The following is an 8,974-nucleotide window of genomic DNA, read 5'->3' as shown; positions in this document are numbered from 1 at the left end:
TTACCATTCCCTCAATATTCAGGTTGTTTGCAATGCCAAAAACATTATCACTGACATTGTTGCGCAATTTCCAGGGAGTGCACATGACTCTTATATCTTCAGGCAAAGTGGCATACACACCCGTCTTGTCAGGGGAGAATTTGGAGAGGGACATCTGCTTGGTAAATATGTGTTATAGTTTATCACTGTCATTGTACGTATGTCAATGTGAAGCTGCCACTGACTCTTTGCTCCATTACATGTAGGTGACAGCGCATACGCCTTGCGTAATTACCTAATGACGCCTTACCTCAATCCCACAACTGCCAATCAACAGAGGTACAATGCAGCACATATTTCGACAAGGAACATCATAGAGCGCACATTTGGGCTGTTGAAGAGCCGATTCAGATGTCTACATAAGACCGGTGGAGCACTGAAGTACAACCCTGAACAATGCTGCAAGATAGTAGCGGCATGTGCCATGCTGCACAACATAGCGACAAGGGGAGGAATGGACATCGAGGTGTCTGACAGCGATTCGGAGGATGGGAACCAGCAAGTGCCACAACACCATGCAGCACAAGGGGCAGGCGCAGCAGAAGGGCGTAGGAGAAGATTTGACATCACACAAAATTATTTCTGAGGTGAGTAATGATGACACAGAAACTGACTATTGCTATCAGAGTATTCTTTAATTAAATAAAATTGCCATGAGTGTTCAAGCACACTTGTAATCTGACCAGTGCAATGGACATAAGTGGTTTGCAAATGTCAATTCACTTGTCACTCTGTGAAAAGTCAAATCCAAATAAATGGTTACGTCACCATAGTGGAATGCACTTGTACATGCCAGTCTAGCGCTTTTTCCCACGAACACCCAGACGCCTGTCAGACCCAGCATTGTCATCCGTTATGTTGGAAGCGGCGGGGGTACTGCTGCGTGTGTTGCGTCTTCCTGCAGTGCGGACTGGAACTGCCACACTACTTAGGCTTGAGCCACCCTCACTACCCTCTTCGGGCGTGGAATTGTTGGCCGCAATTGTGGAAGCATTTAGCAAATCAACTGCATTGGTGACCTGGTCCAGTGCTTTAGCCACATCGCCGCTCCAATGGCACATTTCAGTTTGCATGGTCACAGACCTACGTGCCAGCAGTGCAGTTGTCGTGGCCAATCTATTGTTTGATTTAGCAAACATTTTCAATTGCAGCATTAGTTGACGATGCTGTCTCTTCTGGGATACATTTCCCTCATGCATCACCTTGCTCAGTTGCTGCACACTTTCTGACAGTACTGCTATGTTGCTAGCCATCTTGCCAACTTGCAATTGTACTAATCGTGTGTTTTTTGTCTGCAGGCGCTGCATACGGAGCATCTGTCCCTCAAGACCACCCCAGACATCACTTGGTTGCTCCTCCTGCTGTGTCCTGAGTGCTCTTCCTCTCCTACGCCGGGCTCTGTGATTAGTTCTGGGGACCTGTGGTTGTGTTTGTGTGATGGAAGTTGTCTGGACATGGCTGCCACCTGGTGTTGCATCAGCCTCATCATCTTCACACTCCATGGTGACTAGGGATGGAACAGTAGCCCTGCGTGACTTTGTTGGACGTGAGGGATTTATTTGCACCACAGGTGTGTCCATCTGTTCACCTGCGCTGGTGTCCTGCATGTCTGGGGAATCGCTATCCACATCTTCTACACGTTGTGCATCTGTGAGGTGAAACAGTGCAACACTGTATTATTTCATGTCTGTGATATTAATTGCACAGTAATAAATTTCTGCCTTTGTAAATGATTTTATACTCTATTAAGCTTTTTTGGGTTGTTACTCTGAGATTTGACATTTTAACTGCTTGACCTGACTACATCTCCCATAATGCCCCTCACCTACTGAATGCATTGTGTACTGGATGTTCAGGGTCTGCACTTGGGCTGTGCTGTGGTCGAGTTCTACCTTTACATTTTGTAACACTAAGAAAACATACATTCATCTTACCTTCAGATGTGTTTGCTGCTCCGGACGTGTCCAGCTGGGTCACACCAACAACAGCTTCTGGCTGGATGGTGGATTCAATCAAGTCCTCCATGGGAGTGTTCCCAGTGTCTGTTGGTGTTCCCCCTCCTGTCTTCTTTGCCTCCTTCAGGCGGTCAGCTATGCGCACCTTAGCCCGACTGCGCAAGTCGTACCATCGTTTTTTGAGTTCTTCAATGGTGCGGTGTGTCACCCCAATGGCATTGACCCTGTTTTGGATCCGGAGCCAGATTTTCCTTTTCTCCTGCTCTGCCACTTTCAATGATGCCTTTCCAAACAGCTTGTCATGGCTGTGGACTACTCCCTCAATGAGGGTGTCAATTTCTTTTTCTGCAAATTTAATTTTGCGTTTCCTGCCTGTTTGGCTCTCCTCTGCTGTTTGTGAGGCTTCCATTTGATATCACAAGTTTTTCTTCTGTCTCTGTCACACTCCTGTTCTGCTCCCAGAGCCAGCTCCCTCCTCTCCCTGACACTGTGCACTGGAAATGAGGCTGGTGCTGCTCACTTCCTGGTTGTGATGTCATCAGGATGCATCAAAAAGCGACTTCGGTATTAGCGATTTCGCTAATTGCGAAATCGCTAATAGCGAGTTCGCAAATGCCGAAATCGCAATTTATTTAGCGATTTTTAGCGATTCGCAATATTCTCGCAATGTTTTTGTTGCATCGTGTTTTGCGAGTCTTTATTTGCGATTCCTTAAAATTCGCAAATAAGGACTCGCAAACTCTCTTTTTGATGCATGTGCCTGCTAGAACCAGCTAAAACACATTTAAAGCTTTGGAACCTTTCGGTAAACTTTCAATACCTTATTAAAGAATCACAAACTCGTATCTTATTAATCACAGTTTAGTTTATCTAATTAGTTCATTCTGTGTTGGCATTTCAGGATTACAGTTTAAATAATATTTCTATTGAGCGATTTCCAATCTTTGATCTTTAACATAAATTGACATAACGTTTATATTTACCTAAATTTAGACATTGGCGAACACCTTTAGAAGAACCCGTCAACCCACAGCAATAATCAAATCCCTTCAGATGGAATCGTCCTTTTATAATCAAAGAGAACCCAGGTAAATCCAGGAAATCTCCTTCAGCTCGCCACAGTCCCCACGAATCAGCAAAATGACTGGGCGATCGAACCAACGAACCAACAACCCAGCAAATCACCCTCCACACCAACAGCAGCCGACAGCGATAAAGATAATACCACCCCCTCTTCCAAATCCCTTTCTTTTATACTCTTTTTCCTCCTTACTTTTAGGACAATGCACAACAATTTAGGGGTAGAAAGTGTTCTGATTGGCTAAATCCTCTGAATTGTGTAAGTCTCTTGAATTTTCCCAGGTTTCCCATGAGACCGGGCATGACATTTCTCAATTGTATTCTTTTTGGTGGTTTCACAGGCAAAAGTTCCGAAGTAACAACATGTAAGCTTTCTGGTACAGGTCTCTCATTGTCCCTCGGTCATTCACACTAGTCTTTGGCAGCCCTCCATGTTCCTATCCTTGACAAGGAACATCTCGGTTCTCGTCGGAGGTCGCTTGGAGATCTTCAGAGCCATCGCGCTCATATGACAGTGGCCACTTCCGAACTCCATTTTAAGTACTGCGGCCTAGCAGGCCCGAATGCCAACTTAAGCAAAACAAACATAACAGTAATTAATATATGGAAATGAAGATACTAATGTTTAAACCCGCACTAATCCCAATATATATTAGTATTTTCCTAGCTTGTAGCAACATTTAAAGCAATAATACTCACCATTCTGCAGCACTGGAAGCACAAACCATTACAAAAGCAACATGAATCATGAAACTCTCTATTTCAACACATCCTAAAGTTAGTTTGCGTAACACAGTTAATCATTTAATTATTTGCCATGCAATTAGCATTTTAATCCCACGTGTATGTCGTGTTTATTAAGGTGCAATTGTTGAATAATTATCCCACTTCACACAAGTAGTACAAGTTAATATTTAGAATGATTACGTAATTAATATTTCATGCAAGAATAGAGGAGGTCTACAAAATTTTGCTTTACCTGCTCCATCATCAGCACAATACAAAAACAGCAATAAATTAGGTATCATCAGAAATTCAAATGTAAAAAAGAACACATAGTGCAAAACATGTATATTTTCCACATACTAAGAGCCTGGTGGAAGACCGTTTAACCCTGTCGCTGCTAGGCCTTTGCCCAGTGCTTAGCCCTTTTTGGCTTTTTGGGGTAGTTAGTGCTTAGGCCCCCATAACGTTTTGTCCACATAAGGTATCCATGCCAAATGTCCATCCTTTTCTTCAACATCCTGGGGATTATAAAGGTACACAGGATTTGTGGATTCCTCTGGAGGGGGGCGAGAAATTAGCCACAATACACCTATATTTGTATTTTTTTGGGGAAACAAGTGCTGCAGAAGAAAGACAGTTTTTTTCTCCTGCAAATGGCATCAATGAAGGGTTTGCAGTGCTAAAATCATCATTTTCCCAGCATTCATGAACAGGCAGACTTGAATCAGAAAACCACATTTTTCAACACAGTTTTGATATATTACTGGGACATAGCCCATTTTTCCTAATTTTGTCTGCTTTCACCCGCCTTCCATTTAATGGTAGAAGTGGGTATGAAACCCATGGTGGATCCCAGAAAGCTATACATTTCCGAAAAGTAGGCACAATTCTGAATTCAGCAAGGGGTCATATGTGTAGATCCTTCAAGGTTTTCCTATAAAAAAGTAAGTGTTTAAATAAAAAAAGATTGAAATTGAGTTGAAAACAAAACAGCCCTTCGTGTCTATGTTTGCCTGTTTAACTTCTTCTAACTATCGCATATTTTCAAAAAAAATATTTGTTACATCCATGAGGATTGATAGGGTTTGTAGGTTCTCCAAGAACCTGAGGAACCCAGAGGCAATAACAGAGAAGCACTTTGCAATGGGTATTCATCGTGTACCGGGTATACAGCAATTTATTTGGTAAAATAGAAATAGTGAAAAATCGGTAGCAAGGAAACCTAGGTATTTCCTAAATGGGCACATGATATGGAGTTTATTCAAGTTACATAATTTTCAGATCTAGCTACATTTTTATGTTTTTTCAAGGCCTCTGGGGGAAAGAGCCCAGGGCGGGAGCGCTTTCCCCGAGGCCAGGCCAGAGATTCTGAACTTGGCCACACAGAGGAGGCCTCCCTGGGCTGCAGGACCTTGTCCTGGGCACTTTGTCATGCGGCAGGACTAAGGAATGAGCCCAGGGTGGGGACCCCACCCCAGTGCCTGCAGGGCCCCAGTGAGAGCTTCTGAGCTCAGCTAAGCAGGGGAAGCCTCCCTGGGTCTGATGGATCCCCGTCCTGGGCCCTTGGCAGTGCAACAGACCAAAGAATGGAGTACAGTGCGGGAGCACCCACCCCGGGTCTTGGTGAGGCCGTGGGCCCGGTCAGAGCTCCTGGACCTGGCTGCGCATGCCAGGCTTTCCTAGGCTAACGGGACTATGTCCCGATCACTTTGCCATGTAGTGGGCCAGGGACAGAGCCCGGGAAGGGGGTTCCCCACCTCAGGGCCTGCAGGGGTCCCGGTCAGACCTTCTGAACCTGGCCAAGCTGGGGAAACCTCCCCGGGCTGATGGACCAACGTCTAAGGCCCTTGGTGGTGCAGGAGACTGGAGGACATTGCCCAGGGTGGAAGCACCAGCTCCAGGGATCAGCCAGACCCCAGGTCCCAGTGGGAGAGCTCCTGAACCGGTCCGTGCAGGGCAGGCTTCCCTGGACCCAGAGGACCATGTTCCTGGCTGTTTGACATACACCTGGCCCAAGGATGGAGCCCAGGACAGGGGCCCTACTCCAGGGCCTGCCAGGGCCCCAGTCAGAGCTTCTGAACCCAGCCAAGCAGGGAAAGCCTCTCCAGGGCTGTTGGACCCCTGTATCGGGCCTTTAGCAGTGCAGCAAACCGGAGGGCAGAGCCCAGGGTGGGAGCACCCACCCGGAACCTGGCTGGGCACTGGGGCCTGGTCAGAGCTCCTGGAAATAGTCATGCAGGGGAGGCCTCCCCAGGCCCAGGGGACCCCCTCTGTGCCATGCAGCGGGCCCAGGATGTAGCCCAAGATGGGGACTCCTCCACCCCAGGGCCTGCAGAGGCCCTGGTCAGAGCTTATGAACCTGGCCAAGCCAGAGTTTTGGAACCTGGCCAAGCCGTGAACGCTTCCTCTGGCCCGATGGACCCGTCCTGGGCCCTTGGCAGTGCGGCAAACTGGGGATGGAGTCCGGGGTGGAAGCACCCACCCCAGGGCCCAGTTGGAGCTCCAGAACACAGCCGCAAAGGGGAGGCCTTCCTTGGCCTGCGGGACCCTGTCCTGGGGACTTTGCCATGCGGCAGGCATGAGGCTAGAGCCCAGGATGAGGGGCCTCCACCCCAGGGCCCACCAGGCATCCAATCAGAGCTCATGAACACGGACAAGCAGGAGAAGCCTCCCCGGCCCCAATGGACCCCCTTCTGGGGACCCTTGCAGTGTGGCAGGTTTGTGGAACGGAGCCCAGGGCGGGAGCACCTGCCCTGAGGCCCGATCGGAGCTCCTGGACCCAGCTGCGAAGAGAAGGTCTCCCTGGGCCCAGAAGACCCCGTCCAGGGTGCTTTGCCACGTGTCAGGCCCGATGGAGGCCCTTTGAGATATGGCCAGCTGGGGGACAGAGCCCAGGACAGGGGCTCCCACACCAGGCCTTGCCAGGAGCCTGGTCAGAGTTTCTGAACTCTGCCAACCAGGGGAGACCATCCCCGGCCTGACAGACCCCCATATCCTGGGCCCTTTGCAGTATCGCCAGATGGAGTATGGAGCCCAGGGAGGGGCCACTCCCCCCAGGTCCCGACGACTCCCAATCAGAGCTTCTGAACCTAGCCAGGCAGGGGAGGCCTCCCTTGGCCCACAGAACCCTATCCCACAGGCTTGGCCATGCGGCGGGTTGGAGGTTGGAGCCCAGGACGGGGCTCCAACCCCAAGTCCTGCTGGGGTGCCCGGTCAGAGCTTCTGAACCCGGCCAAGCAGGGGAAGCCTCTCCAGCCCTGGTGGACCTCTGTCCCGGGCTCCATGATACGGCCGGCTGGGGACAGAGTCCAGGATCGGGACTCCCTCGCCAGGGCCTGCTGGGGGCCTGAACCCGGCCAAGCAGGGGAAGTCTCCCCAAGGCCTGGACAATTGGTAGTAATACTTGTTCTACTATTCCGTGTTTCCCTAGGTTTTGGACTACAGCTTAGCCGGCACTTAGGGAAACCTAGCCAACCTGTACATTTTTGAAAACTAGACACCTGGGGCTATCCAGGGTGGGCTGACTTGTGTGGCTCTCACTACATTTTATTATCCAGAATTCCTTGCAAGTCTCAACTTTGACTAAAAAACATGTTTTCCTCACATTTCTGTGATGGAAAGTTCTGGAATCTGCAGGGAGCCACAAATTCCTTCCACCAGGCATTCCCCCAAGTCTCCAGATAAAAATAGTACCTCAAGTGTGTGGATAGACCTAGTGCTTCTGAAGGAAACTGCCCAAAACGCAACATGGACGCAGCACATTTTCCCACCGAAAACTGACCCTTGTTGAGGTCGAGCCTAGCGGCAGCGCGCATGTACTGAGAGGCTTGCAGTAGTAGAGTATGCTGTGTAAGCCTCGCCCACTCTCCGCCCATACTTTTCATTGGCTGGTGTCATTGTCCTTGCTAAATGCTGGCTTCTGATTCATTGTGAAGCTTGTTAGTCCCTCCTTGTTACAGCCCAGTCTACATTTGGTACCGCCCATAAGGACTCGATCTTTTACTGTATTCTAACTCGGGAGCTTTCATTACCAGCTCAGAGAACTATTTACTTCATTAAGGGACATAGCAGGTATGGGGTACCAGCTTAGGTAATAGTAGCCGCTTCCTAACCTAATTTGTATTTCGTTTTCTGTTTTTTTTTTATATTTCAAACTTTAATACGCAGCGCGGTGCCCGCTTTAGGGACACCGGGCTCAGTTTATCATTCATTTTTTTTTTTATTTAATACCCAGCACAGCGCCTGCTTCAGGGAGCCCACGCTCGGTTTATTTTATTATTTTCCTTGTTGTATCCCATTTTGACATGGTTGAATACACGAGGCGCTGTCAGTTTAGGGTCGCTTGTTAAATTTAGCGCTTTGGCTGGAGACGAGAGCTGCCCTCTCTCCCTCACTCTCTTTCCCTCCCTCCAAGCAGGGAGAGAGAAAATGAAGATGGGAGCTGCGGGAGGAGGAAGTGCTGCTTGGCAGCCACAGAAAGAGCCCTCGCTCCCCAAAAACAGTCTCACCCCCTGTCCCTCCCGAAAATCACCCATCTGCAATCCCACAAGCGACCAAAGAACATTCTCACAAAAACCCGGTCATTTCGTGGAGAAATCCAACCCCGCCTCACTGATTCCATCAGAGCTCAGAGATGGAAAAAACGTGTTTTGGAGATTTTCTTGCTCAACTAGTTTTCTTCACAAACTTGCTGAGGGTACCAGCACATGAAGTTTTCATGATGTTTCAGTTTAAATGCGCGAGTGCCCGATTTAAATGGCAGGTGTTTTATTTTTTGGCTCTCATACCTTTCAATTCAGTTACAATGCTCACTCAGCTCTCTGTTCCAGTGGTTTATATTGCTTGCTATGAGTGTTCAGGGGGAAAATGGCTCCCCTTTTTTAAATGTTTTAAATAAATCTTTATTATTTTCAAAATAATAAATGTAACGTAGTCTAGGGCAGAGACCTTGACGCTATATAAATATTGACAAAGCCAATCAAAAACGTAGGGCTAGTTTTTTCCCTGTGATAAAGTTAGTTTTAGAACTTACTAATCGCACCATCGCTTTTTGGGAAATATTTTAAATCACATTGGGGGCCCAATTCACAGAACTAACTTAAGACAAAATCCTAAACTTACTACCATTTTGGTATTCACAGAAGGCACTTACTCATTTTGGTATCCACAGAAGG

General features: G+C 48.1%; 1 long non-coding RNA gene across 1 annotated transcript; it reads left to right on the top strand.

The window, feature by feature from the left end:
• Positions 1–309: 309 nt before the first annotated feature.
• Positions 310–1,772, top strand: LOC146857825 (uncharacterized). Its single transcript, XR_014979616.1, has 2 exons — positions 310–626; positions 1,338–1,772. It is a non-coding gene; the product is annotated as an uncharacterized LOC146857825 (long non-coding RNA).
• Positions 1,773–8,974: the final 7,202 nt, after the last annotated feature.

This window comes from Triturus cristatus, chromosome 3_2 (genome assembly GCF_964204655.1).
Source record: "Triturus cristatus chromosome 3_2, aTriCri1.1, whole genome shotgun sequence".
Lineage (NCBI taxonomy): Eukaryota > Metazoa > Chordata > Amphibia > Caudata > Salamandridae > Triturus > Triturus cristatus.
Note: the sequence above shows the minus strand (reverse complement) of the source record. Positions and strands in the feature narration are given on the sequence as shown.